Source organism: Vidua macroura, chromosome 1, assembly GCF_024509145.1.
Source record: "Vidua macroura isolate BioBank_ID:100142 chromosome 1, ASM2450914v1, whole genome shotgun sequence".
NCBI lineage: Eukaryota > Metazoa > Chordata > Aves > Passeriformes > Viduidae > Vidua > Vidua macroura.
Window position 1 is genome coordinate 139348782 of NC_071571.1, and position 9963 is coordinate 139358744.

The following is a 9963-nucleotide window of genomic DNA, read 5'->3' on the forward strand; positions in this document are numbered from 1 at the left end:
TTTTGTGTTCATATGTAATCCCTTTCAAATTGTTTGGAGCCCAGAAATGTTTCCACATTCAAGTGATCAGAAGTGAGAGATAACAGCAGGGTTTCAGGCCAAATCAGATATAGAATGATCTGTGAACCTGTCATTTCCTTGTAGAATTATACAACAGTGACAATCTCATGATGATTATGTCACATACCCTGACAAAAAAAATCAGGATGTCCTCCTTGTAAAAACAAATCCAGGAGGTCCTTCATACTCCTGAGCAGGTACAGGCCTGCTACATTTATGTGCAGCAATATACTGGATAGCTTAGAGTTGCTGGAAACTGAAAGTCTGCATTTTAGCAGCAGATAGAAATTGTTCAGCTATCTAATTTCCAAGCACTAAGTTCAAGAACTAAATTCCATGTAAGTGTTCCGTGATTAACAAGAAGTTAACAGAAAATCCTTCCAATAAGTCAAAGGATACAGCCTGATTTGATCACCTCCATCTCTTTCATCATGTTTTCAGCTCCTTCTGTTCCTCTTTAAATCTTGCTGTGTCTTGCCACAGAATTTAGGTCTTGTCAATCTACCAGTGTTGTGCCAATACATAATGACATTATCAACTTAACATCAGTAGCTGCTATTAACATATCATTGTAATCTCCAAGATAGAATCAGTTTAAAAAGATGATCAGTATAATACCTGTCTGTCAAATTATGAAAATAAGAGATGATTGTGGGTTTTTTTCACTGTATTAATCCAGCATTTCTGCTTACTTGATTTCCTAGTTTTGTCTCCACTAGAGTTGCATTGGAGAAATACTGAATTTCTGGGAACTTTAAGCAATAAACAATGTTTGTGCTTACAAAGGAGAAGGATTTAGTAAATAAATAAAATAAATAGCATAAATGTATTGTTATGAATGGGAACTACTTACGCAAGGTTTTTAGAATTGGAAGAAAAACTTTGCTGATATGCAATAGCATATGTAAAGTGTAACAAGAGATTAGCTCTTGTTAAGCACAAGGATTGGCTTGTAATTATCTACAGATTTCATTGTTGGTCAGACTCTCCTCATAACTACTGCAGAGGGGACAAAAATCTATTGAAGTTACATACAAGGGTCTAAATGCCACACTGGCATATGCCAGAGGCAATGCTTTTAAGCAGCTGGAGTTACACTAACATGTGACAAATTTCCCTACTTCAAAATTTAATAAATAGAAAGGGATCTTAGATGCTCTTCCTCATTGCAAATAGCTTACTGAAATGATAACCATGGTTTACTTTATAGTTTTGTCTTTCAGAAGTTTATTTCTGAAGTTTCTTCTTTTGATTCCTCATTGTACTTGAGAAGAGGTTTGTGCCTTCCAACATTTCTTAAGAGAGAGATGTGCCCTGAACCTTTCAGAAGTTCAACCACCTGCCAGTCCTGCAGGCAAGTACCAGTGCAGCAGCAGCTGTCTCATACTCTCTCAAGGAAGTAGAGAAAATAAAGTCTGCTTTGTATCTAGATGCTGAAGTTAGAGTCAGGAAAAAAAGGATGTTAATGGTGTAGACGTGTAAATATTGAAGTGGATATTTTATTTGAAAAGGCAGATAATACAGACTGTTACATGCACATTTATTACCTTATTTCCTCTGTTGATTGTGTCTCCTGTGTGATTTTGGAAAGGTGAAGTAAATTTTAGGTTATGAGTTCAGTTCTTAGCACTAGATTTGAGAAAATAAATCTTTAAATAAATTGGTGCAAGTTCAAACTAGCACAGTTTATTTTAGTGTGTTCAGTTTAGCCTTCCCAGTATGTGACAGTGCACCATGTGTCCTGCTGGGAGGGATGGGTTGTTGTGGCTGCACAGGAGCTCAGGGCCACAGCCATGGCTCAGAAGCAGAGCATCTGCTGGGAACTGCTGTGGTCAATTTACACTGCACATATATTCTGGAGCTTTCACTTCAGGCACAGAAAACATTTTCAGGCAGCAAATAACCTACAGCATTTAATGGAATAAAAGAAAGAGAAGTTTCATTTTGCAACTCTAAAACAAAAAAATCTTCACCTTAATGAGTTCCTAGCTGGGTCACAACTGGAACAGAAATTGAGTGCCCAATATTGGATAATCTGATTTTAAGGTTCCGAATAAATGCAGAAAGGAATTACAACTGGTCTCTACTCACAAAGAGCTACTGAGCACACACAACAGGTATTTCTATTGTATTTGGTTACATCAGGTTTCATTCTGGCCTCATATTTAAGCTTTTACATGGTTTTAAATGCTTGCTGCAAAGTCAGATCTTTGAGAAAGACATGACTGGCAGAGAATAAATATTTTACATGGAATAATTACCTATTGCCTGAAGTCTTTGGCATGTTATCCAGCAAGAAAAAAAAAAAATTAATACATGCCAACCACACCTACAAAAGATAAGTACCATCACAAATCATACTCACTCATTCCAAGATTATCATTTGATAACCAGTCCAAATTGCTGTTGAGATAATAGCACGTCTTTTGATGTTACTGGCAAAGTGCAGGTAAAAATATTTCTGTGTTTGGCTTTCACCATTAGAGCTAAGATTTTACAAAACCTAACAACAAAACAAGAGCCAAAGCATAAGAGGAAGAATACTTTCTCATAGTAAATTAGATACACTTCAGCATACTTTGGGAAAAAAATGCTACCTAATAGAAATAGACTATTAAGTGAAAAGTGTATAAGCACAATTTATTTTACTAGGCAAACTTTAGAAATAATTGGTACAATCTACTTAGTTTAAGCCTAGTTTTCTTAGAGGCTTTTGGAAAATACTTGCAGCAAATATAATAGAGAGAGAGAACCTAAGTCACTTCAATGAAAAAAATGCAAACTGACTGTATCTTTGTGGCAGATTTCCTTGAGACCTTAAGTCCCCATCCATTCAAACGCTGCCTCTCTAGCATCCCAGGAAGCTTTAATCAATGTCAGGTTTACACCAGTACAGAGCAGAATCTCTGGTTTATCAGTTTAAGACAATAGAATCCTTTATGCAGGGAGATTGTGACTCACTGCCTTGTTTGTCCTAGCTAATGAGAACTAACAGCACTGTCTGTAATGGATGTGCCATGGATATTACTGTGGGAACGTGCCTTCAGGAAGAGATCCAACTATCTTCCACTGTGTAGTCAAAGAGGATTGTTATTAAAATAATTTTGGAAACTCATGTACAAGATGTACTTGAATTGCACAGTGAGTAAGTTAACGATTGTTCTAACTTATCATAGCTGTTCTGCACATATGTTCAACATGCAGCTTGTTGGCATTTTGGTGCTGTGCATGTGTGTGGGGAGAGGTGTGTGAGCAGACCTAGTCTGCTGACTCATCTTGATAGATGGATTGGGTTTTATCATCATTGAATCGGAGAAACACTGCATGGTTCTCCAAGATGAAATAGCTTGAGGGAAAAGAATAAACATCCTGCATCAGACCTTACAGTAAATCAGACCAAGCAAAGGCTCAATTCAAATGACTGGAAGCTTGCTCAGGATTTCTGCCAAGGTTTGTTACACCATAAATGAAAATCCACAAACTAGGAGATGAAAATCTTTTAAAGACCCTTGATTGCATATTTTTTGTGTGGAAAACTCTCAGGGACAGCTCATCTCCTGGTATTTCTGTTCCCCTGCTAGCGAGGCAGCAATCCAGAGCAGAGCATGTAGACTTGACCATTTTTTGCAGGAGCAGAGTGTTTAATAAACCATCTCTGAAGATAACAACTTTGTAAGGTTCCTGAACAGTGAAGAGTGAATGAAACTATTTACACCAAGCAACAACAGCAATAGATATTTGGACACCTTCATAATTGTAATAATTTCTTACACATTTCCTTTTAAGAAGGGCTGTGATCCTGATTTTTTTTTTTTTTTTACTGTGTTTGCTGTGATTACTGATTCATCCAGTGTATACAGTCACTGAGAGGGTACAGAAGCAGCATGTGCTTGTGACCAAATGAAGACATACATTTCAGTTTATTTCACATGATGAAATTTTGCTGGAAAGGTCAGGACTGTGAAATATTTAGTAGGAAACAAACAGATGAGATAAAGCATAAAAGCTAGCAAATCTGCTTTTCAGTTATTCATAACACTTCTTGTCCCAGTCATGCATGTTGTACAATGTCTGTATGTTCTCCTGCATGCACTATAAATTTTGTATCTATGTAAAAATATTTGTTTATGTCCTATTGGCTGGTGGGGATCTGAAACACATCCCTGACCTCAGCTAATAAGAAAAGTTTGTAAATATGTCAAAAGCTTCCTTTAAATCTCAGATGAGAACTGCTACATTGAAATGCATCCACCATGATCCATGTCAGGGGCTCTTATTGCAGAAATGAGCGGGTGTAACTGATCAGAGATTTGGTGAAGGACTGACAAGCAAGTGCTCTCTATAGTGTTATAGACTGGTTTGAAAATGCAATTTTCACAAAAAAAAAAAAAAAAAAAAAAAAAAAACACAGTAATTGTAAAGAAAAAGAGGAGAAATTGAAATCATAAGTGGAAAATCTTGAATTTTCAACAAGAATGCAAATGGTTGCATTCTGAAAAGCAGCTGAAGCACTGGCTGAGGTCTTCAAATTTCCATTCTTCTCTTCTGGCTTAACTCTTCAGCTAGAGCACACCTCCTCTGATATAACAAGGAATTTGTTTCTCCAACAAAAACATCAACATTTTCAATTTAAAAAATTGCAGAAACTATGAAGCATACTTTAATCATAACCCAAAAGCAATAAATTTCCATTATTGAGAACTAAAAGGGCATTAGATGCTTATTGGATCTTTCAGGTGAGACGCAGAATGGGAACATAATGGAGAAATGGAATGTCTACAGTATCTTTCCACTGTGCTCATCCACTATGAGGCTGTATGCAGTCTGGCAGTAACATCTGTGCTGTTACTTAGACTGTCTTAAAACCCAGGTGCTAAGAACATTTGATTTCCTCAATCTACTAGGCATAATAGAGGCATAATCAGTTCCCGGTCTGTGCCCAGCTTCATCAAAATTGAGCACTATGTAGCTGTGCATTTTTTTGAAAACTACCTTTCTTTGATATTATTATAACCTGGAAAGCTGATATCTAAAAATAGACAATCACATACAGCTATAATTAAACAGGATTATGAATATTAAATAAATTACTAAAACTTTCAAAAATTTTATGGAAAAATTGAAAAGTGTGCTGTTGAGCATTTGGAGAGTAAATAAGATCTCCAGTATCTTTCAAATACTTTTCTTGGTTTTGAAAAGTATTTATTTTCTCTACATATTTCAAAACTCAGTGCTCTAAATCCATAGAGGCATGTAGTGCTTGCACAGAATGAGAGATGCTTGTCTCTTACACACAGGACAGGTCATATAATCAAAATCATCCTTTGCATACTTGTAGTCTAATGAAAGTTTGGCATTAAGGTAGTCTAGAAATTAAATCCCCTATGTAATTTAACCAAGCTTTGGTATTCTTCTGAGAATTTAATGTTATAATACATTTGACCTCAGTAAATATTAAATATCTGCCTGAGTATCACTTGCCACATTCTGACCAAATCTCCACAATAGCCTCCCTGTGCTGTTTGGTAGAAAGAAGGGACCCAGATGAATTGACAGTCTTAGAGTGTTTGTTGCTATCATAGAAGCTTCTGGACAGTCATTTACAGTGCCACTACAATTACTTCATAATGCTAACACAGCTATGAATTTGATATGAAATTGCATTTAAATTAAAATAATTCTCTTTCAGTTCAGCTCTCATGTAAGAAGTACCTGAGCCTCTTGATTCAATCACCTCACTATGTCAGATTGCCTAGAGCTCATGATCAAACTGCTCTAATTCCCTTTTTTAAAGGTCATGTAAACATGTGCACTTTGTGAATTAGATGCAAATTCAATTCCCTATTCACAAAGCTACCTAGTTGAATTCCATACCTATCCCTCAATTGCAAGGCAGCATCTCACAGCAGAATATTGACTTTTGAACTGTGGTCAAAGACATGATTAAACAAAGAAATAACTGCCCCCTGCTATGTAGAGAATACAGATAAAGGGAAGTGAATCTACATTTTTTCTAAATGGTCCTAATTATGTAGGTCAACTAACTCACTTTTTAATATGGCTATTCCATGATTGTATTTGGGGTTTTTAATACTGTGTTTTTATAGGGGTGATATCTGCTGAAGAACAATATGTAGATATCTAGGTACCCATGGATGGGTGATATTGAATATGTTACTGTAAATAAGGACTGCTTGAGTGTCCTTTCTAACAAGGTGTGCTAAAAAAAAAAAAAAAAAGAAATAATGAATGCCAGTTTTAAGCCATCTCCATCAAAGACTGAATGAAACACACTGAACAGTTCACCATTTCAATAATAATAACAGAGCAAGTATTTTTTATTCTGGCATTTCAGTTTACCTATGAATAATAGTTTCAGTGCTGATTTTCATAATTCTGAAAATAAAGTTATTACATTTATGGTCTTGTTAGGTCTTTCCTTATAAGTAACGACTAATTATCTGTGTACAGTTATTCTGACCATTATTACCTTAGTTCACCCAATAGGTCTGTGCAGAACAGTACCTTATCTCTGACTGGGGCTGATGATGGAAAAAAAAAATCAGCAGAGTGTCAGCTTTCCCCAGACATCTACTTGTAGTATCTTGGAAATATCTAGTCTGAAATATTCCTGAACTCACTGTTTAGAACTTTTCTGCTATCTGAGGATGGTAAGACCCAGAAGGTCATCAGGTTTGTGTAACAGTTAGATTTTGCAGCCGATGAAATCTCAACTTCTGTATTTGCCTCTATTTCAACCTCTAGGTTTCATATTTTCAAAGACCAGGAGAACAAAAACATCTTTCAAGAATGTGAAAATCTGAGATGAAAACACACACACAAACAAACAAACTAACTACAAAGCAACAAGTCACCCACATCTGTTGTCATGCTTGGTAAACCACAAGATACAAGAAAAGCTGTGGGATTGTCTAGGGCAGACAGTTATTCAGGGCACTTTGATGCTTACCACAGGCAGTGCTTTTTCCAGGTGCATCACCCTACAGACAAACCCTGCTGTGGGAAGATCCACATTTCTTGTTAGGACTCAAGACTTCTCAAACTGCATGAAGTTACGGCACTGTTAGAAAGGAAAAGAGAAGTTTCTTGGTACAGTGTGTTTTGCTGAGTGCCATGACAGGTTGTAACAATGAGGAAAAAGTAGACAGCAAAATATTTCTAGGGGGCTGATAAAAAAACAGCATACATGTAAATTAATCATTCTTATCAATAAACCACTCCCTGCATACTCCCTAGTATGTTTATCAAGGATAAGGCGTACAGCTACCTCATGGGCTCGGTGTGAGATGAACCAGCACTCCCACCCTTAGGTCAGAACAAGAGCTGAGTTTTAGCCACTCATCTGCCTTGAGGTCCCACTGTGGTCTTGATACCTACATTTCTTCCTTTCAGAAATAAATGAATGGCAATATTGGCTAGCAGATTTCTTAAAAAAGATAAAACTAAATAGTAACTGGAATAAAAGATTAAAGGGAATTAAACCTAACAATTAGTCCATCTGAATAGTTAATATCTTCTGCTAAAATAAAACATTTCAAACCTTGTTCTTACCTGAAAAGTTTAAAAAAATTAGTCTCTGAAAATCTCTGGACCACTAGAGTTAATTTTTTTTACCAAGTCTTGGGAAAGAAAGGATAATCCAAGGAATTGCTGACTTGCCAAAGCAATCATAGCATTTAAACAAAATGGCCCAGGAAATGATATATCAGTTATTCTGATTCTATTCTTAGGGGGAAAAAAAATAGAAAGCTGGACAAAGTCAGCACTCTACCAACAGGGAATTATGAGCTAAAAATAAAGCTATATCGTTCAATGTAGTTTCAGAGAAAGTAATTCTTGTCAAATTATCTTATTTAGATTTTTCTTTTATAAGATTATAGGTCTGGTTGACAAAGAATCAAATTTCACTGAGGCATTTGACATACTACACATGACATTGTGTTTTAAAATCCTGCATTATATGTAATTAATAGAGCACAGATTAAATGATTTAAAAGCCACTTGACTGATAGCACTCAAAATGTATGCATTAATGGAAAGGAATCAATTATCTGGGTCATTACTAATAGGACACTGCAGGGCTCTTGGTCCTAAGTCATTTTAAGCTTTATTTGAAAATAATATGAGTTCTGGGCACAGTATGAATGGGACAAAACGTTAATGCCATGAAAAGCAAGGAGTCAGCTGTCAGAGTGCACTGAATCTCCTGGATAGGTGGCCTGAATTCAGCGGACGTTTGAACACACTGAAGTGCTGTGAAGGGAGCAAAAGCATGTTGTAGAGTGGAGCAGCCAGCCCATGCCCCCAGGGAAAAGTATCTGTGCACCTTTGGAAGAGTGAAAAACTCATCCAAAATAGATGCAGAGGAGAAAGCCAATCTTTGACATTGGGCAAAGTTTTAACGGGGAGCCAAGGTGGTGCCAGAGTAAGCCCTGGAGAAGTGAGTGAAGAGGAATAAAGTTGAGGAGATTATTTGTATCCTATAGGATATCCTATAGGGATTTTTATCCTATAGGCTATCCTACAGGGAGATTTGAGGGGCTAGAGCAGCTGTGGGGAGAGGCAGTTAGAGAGGGGGCAGTGAGATAGGGATTTGGGCACGCCTGAAATGTCGCTCCTGGTGTTGGCCCACTCCTTTTCATAACCTCAAGCCCATTTCCCATCCTGCAAGTGTCTGACCATGGCTACTCACATCCAGCACCTTTCCCATAGCCACACTCAGCTCCTCACCCTGCAGCAGCTGGAACAGACTAGAGGGCTGGCAGCCACCACTGGGCCATCAGCTTTCCCCTCTCTAAGGACCCCCTAGGGGAAACAAATAATATAGATCCTGTGGCTAGAGATTAAATGGTACTAGTGGTCGTTTCTGGCTTCTGAATCCATGAATCACCCCTTACTGCCTGGGTGGGCTTTCTTCCTTGGTTAAAGGTCTACCAGGAAAAAAAAAATAGAGCTGTTTTCTAATCTCTTAGCACAAATCAAATGGCCTTGTAGGTCTGATAATCTGTCTGGTTAACTTAGTGTTTCTTTGCCTGTTCAAATGGCATTTGGTGTTTCCCAGAGAAAAAGGACTGGAATCAGTAAAATTATATAGGAACATGTTGCAAATGTGGATTTCACATGTCCTTTTTTTATAGCTATTTACAATGGCCAGTATCTCTGTGCTTAAGCTATCCACAGCATTGAAAGTAATGATAGCATTGCATATTTCACTTTGGTAGTACATACACAAAAATTGGAACAATACAGAGAAGATCAGCATGGCTCCTTGGCAAGGATGACACGCAGATTCATGAAGAGTGACAAATATTTTTTGAGCCAACAATATGCCCAGCAGGACTAGGAACGTGATTGTTTCTCTGTACTGGGCAGTGGTGAGACCACACCTTGAGTCCTGTGTCCAATTTTGGGCCACTCACTACAAGAAGAACACTGAGATGTTGGAACAAGACCAGGAAGGGCAACAGAGCTGGTGAAGCACCTGGAGCACAAGTCTGATGAGGAGCAGCTGAGGGAGCTGGGGGTCTTTGTCCTGGAGAAAACGAGACTCTTATCTCTCTCTACAACTCCCTGAAAGGAGACTGTAGCCAGGTAGGAGTTGGTCTTTTCTCCCAGGCAGCCACTGGCAGAACAAGAGGACATGGCCTCAAGCTGCACTAGGGAAGGTTCAGGCTAGACATCATGAAGAACATCTTCACTGGCAGGACTTGCCCAGGGAGGTGGTGGTGTCACCATCCCTGGAAGTGTTCAAGGAAAGGATTGATGTGGCACTTAGTGCTGTGGTGTCACTGACAAGGTGGTGACCGGTCAAAGGTGGGACTTGATGATCCTGGATGTCTTTTCCAACCTTAATGATTCTATGATTTTATGATCTACTTAGTT

General features: G+C 37.9%; 1 non-coding gene across 1 annotated transcript; it reads left to right on the forward strand.

Moving 5' to 3' along the window:
* The first annotated feature begins 9285 nt into the window (after window positions 1-9285).
* LOC128820407 (U6 spliceosomal RNA) lies at window positions 9286-9393 on the forward strand. The gene has a single exon (XR_008440893.1). It is a non-coding gene; the product is annotated as a U6 spliceosomal RNA (small nuclear RNA).
* The last annotated feature ends 570 nt before the right edge of the window (window positions 9394-9963 follow it).